This window comes from Peromyscus leucopus, chromosome 20, assembly GCF_004664715.2.
Source record: "Peromyscus leucopus breed LL Stock chromosome 20, UCI_PerLeu_2.1, whole genome shotgun sequence".
NCBI classification, from domain to species: domain Eukaryota; kingdom Metazoa; phylum Chordata; class Mammalia; order Rodentia; family Cricetidae; genus Peromyscus; species Peromyscus leucopus.
In genome coordinates, this window is record NC_051080.1 from 15,812,327 (window position 1) to 15,816,421 (window position 4,095).

Genomic DNA, 4,095 nt, shown 5'->3' on the forward strand with positions numbered 1-4,095 from the left:
CTTTGAGATGCTAAGAATGGGACCCAGCCATCTTGCCCCTGCTAGGCAAGGGCCCCACCACAGCACTGTATTCCCAGCCTTTTTGAAGTTCCCTCAATAGACTCTCCAAAAAGCCCCTGCCCCACCCCACATCTCTTCTCAGGCTACACTGTTTGATATCTCTGCTGGGCTTTATCCCTGCTTGCTTCCATTGTATTTTACAAGCTCTAGGTAGCTCATCTTTGCCAGCATGTGTCACTGTTACAGCCTCTGGCTCCTTTTTCCTATAATGGTGCTTCCTCATCTTCTCTTCTTGGGTCCCTGTGAGGTCCCATTGGGAACCCCTGGCGGTGAGATCCCCATCTTGTACTGCTTTTCTTTCTCTTACGTCATCCTGGCAGCTGGCTCAGGATTCCAGGCAGGGCTGATCTGTCTTGGTGCACTGAAGTCTGTCCATGGGGTCTAGGATCCTGTGCTGCCACTGAGGATTCTTGAGGTTATTGGGTATCCTGACTGGTGCTGTTAGCTTGCTGTCATGGGATTGGTGGATGTCCCCATTCATCCCACTTCAGATTCATGCAGTTCTTCAAATCTGTAGGCTGAGCTTTATGAAAGAGGAAATGCCCTCAGATGATCTCTTGGATATTTCTCTAGGCTATGTCCTCTCCTTCCCCTTTTGAAGCTTGGTCAGCGTCTGGGATTCTGTCATCTATCTTGGGTTGCTATAACCAAATACCTGAGGTGGAACACTTTACAAAGGAAAGGTTTATTTTGCTATGGAGGTCTGGGGCATGGTGCTGGCCCCAGAGTTAGGGAAGTACATATGAGGATGACAAGCTGTTGATGAAGGGACAGAAAAAATCACCCCCTCCCCCAATAATCCATTCTTGAGAAAGCTAACCCAACCCTGCTAACCCTCATCAGTCCCTTTCGAGGGCGACACTTCGACTAGATGACCACCCCCCACCAGGTTCCACCCCTTGAGGGTCTTCTCACCCTAACACTACCATACCGGGAGCCAAGCCTCTGGCGCTCGCACCCTTGGGAAACACACTCAAATCGTAGCATTGCTGACATTTCAGAATCCATTCTAGCAACTGAGGCCTGGAGTCTGCTTTTTGTCTCTGCTTCTGCTGGCTTTTTTTTTTTTTCATGTAGCACCTTGTTCTCTTGGGTCGGGTCCACCTTTTTTTTTTCTTTCATTTTTTTTTCTTTGTCAAAAGTTAATTTATACTTTGACAATTTCATATATGTATGCAATCTGTTTTGATCATATTCACCCCCATTACCCTCTCTGGTTGACCCTCTACTCCCACTGAACATTGAGGAAGAAGGGGCTGAAATAATGTAAGAAGCAGAGAAAGGGAGAGGAGTGCTGATCTAGCTGGGACAGATGTATCCTTCTCCTGGGGACGGGCAGCAGTTCTGCCACATCCCTGGGACTCGGCAGGCCGGGACACTCCAGTGACTTTGTGTTTCTACCTGCACAGACTCTGGTTCTCGGGTGCAGATCCATGTTTACCTCTCTTACCTTTCATCTTCCCAGTCTTGGGTTGGGTTATGAAGGTATGTGTGTCAAAGCCTCCATCCGCAACCGGTAGATCCAACACTGAGAAGTCTTAATCTACTGATGGCTTCTCCATTCTGCTGTGGGATGGTCTGTATGTCAAATTGCTCTGATTGGTCAATAAATAAAACACTGATTGGTCAGTGGCCAGGCAGAAAGTATAGGTGGAACTAAGAGAGAGGAGAATGGAGAGAACAGGAAGGTGGAAGGAGTCACTGCCAGCCGCTGCCATGATAAACAGCATGTGAAGATGCCGGTAAGCCACAAGCCATGTGGCAAGGTATAGATTTATAGAAATGGGTTAATTTAAGCTATAAGAACAGTAGCAAGAAGCCTGCCACGGCCATACAGTTTGTAAGCAATATAAGTCTCTGTGTTTACTTGGTTGGGTCTGAGCGGGTGTGGGACAGGCAGGTGAGAGAGATTTGTCCCGACTGTGGGCAAGGCAGGAAAACTCTAGCTACACCATTCTATGGTGTTATTGGGAGAGGAAGCCCAGTTGGAGGGCAGGACCTGGAAGGATGTACTCTGCTCTCAGCTCCTTTATAGATCTCTACTTCCTGGCCACTAGGAAGCTTTGCTCCACTGTGTTCTCCAGCCACGTTGTAACTCATTATGGCTGAGAAACACAGAGCCTAGCAGCTTTGAATGCTCTGAAACCAAAGCCACAGCAAGCCCCTTCGCAGTAATGAGAAGTCTGACTGATGCCCCCTTCTCCAAGACCCCTATCCATTCTTTATCTGAGTGGGGTAGTTTGGCTAATGTTATCTTTGGGAAGGGAAGTTCATCACAGTGGTTTCCCCAAAGACCCTCCCCCCGCATGGTACTTTGTGGGGTTTCTGCAGCTTCAGTTCTCTAAGCTCAGGAGTGCTCTGAGCAGGCATCTCAACTCCTGTCCCATCCCTTGAGAGGCTCAGGTTTCCACGTGTCCTAGAGGGTCTGTGTGGAGATGACCCTTCACTGTCTTCTCCTTTGTGTTCTCACAACTTGTTGAGGCCTGGGTTACTCTAGGTTGGTCCCAGCCAGCCAGACGCCAGGAATGAGGGCCATGGGGCCACTTGAGAATACTATTCAGCTGCAATGTGTCGAGAACTGGCTCTTTAGGTAAGGTAGAAGGATGTCCGGAGGTGATCTGCCTGAGTCACGGGGCTGAAAAGGTAGCTCCTGAGCTGGAGCCATCTAGTCCATGGCCAAGAGGGAGCCAGTCTTCAGAGTCTATCTGAGAACACTTGCACAGTTGCTGGCTGCCTCTCAGCCACCACTCAAGCTTCCGGGAGCGGGAAAGGACAGAGTGGGTGTTATGATTAGCTTTGCCAATTTGGCACAACATAGGACCACCCGGGAAAAGAGTCCCAAAGAGGGATTGTTTACATCGGATTGGTCCATGGACATGTCTGTATGGGGGAATTGTCATAATTAAGTAAAAAGATATAGGAAGACCTAGTCCCCCATAGTTAGGGAAAGGTGCTACCCACAGTTTTAATTGTCAACTCAACACAATCTAGAATTTTCTGAGAAGAGCGGCTCAGTGAGGGACACAGCCTACTGTGGGTGGTACCATTCCCTTGGGTCCTGAACTGTGTAAGAGTGGGGAAATGAAGCTGGTCATAGCAATCATGAGTGCATTAATTCTCTCTGCTCTTTGTGGTGGATGTGATGTGACCAGTTGTCTCAAGTTCCTACTACATGTCTTCCCCCACGGTGATGGGCTGTAACCTCGAATTGTGGGCTAAAAGAAACTCTATTTCCTAAGCTGCTTTTCTTCAGGATATTTAATCACAGCAACAGAAATGAACACAGCTGCTCACTTGCCTGTTTATTCAGGGCTCAGCTAGTCAGGTCTTTGAGACAGCCTGAGCCTCAGCGTCTTCTGTAGCATCACTGCTTCTGACCATGTGCGATGGTGGCTTCTCTCAGCCTCACCTTCCTGTACCTGGGTCTCTGGACACAGATTAGTCATCTGGACTGACTTTCCAGGTCCTGTGGACCCTGCAATCCTGCTCAGCTCCTGTGTGGCTTAGTGTAGGCTAGCCTGGTCCAGAGAAACACTCTAGAGTTCTAACCCATCAACTTCTCCCCAGCCTCTGAGGGTAGGTGGCAAGTGATCAGGCAGGGAGCAGTTGTCATATGGATTAGGAACACCTGGGGCCACCTTGAGCGCTTCCTGGGATGGCCCACCCTGCAGGCTAGATTTCTGCCTTTGAGCCCATTGAATCAAGCAGGGGAGACTGGTGGCTCCTGGCACGCCTCTGCTTGATACCGAGCTAACTATGACACCATAGAGGGAACCAGTGACCTTTGGGTTTCCCCTGTCTTGTTAGCTAAAACAGCCCTTCCGACTACAAAATACAAGAACATCTCAGGGGCAGGACAAAGCGGGAACTGAAGGACAAGGCCCCGTCCTGGGACCTCTTCCCTCGTGACTGCTAATTTTAACATGATATTCACATTCCACGAAGATGCCGGCAGCTTGCGCAGCCTGACTGCAGAGGAGTGTTCTAAAGGGAGCAGCCTACCCGGCCGTCCTCTTTTCTGGATCACTGGTTTCC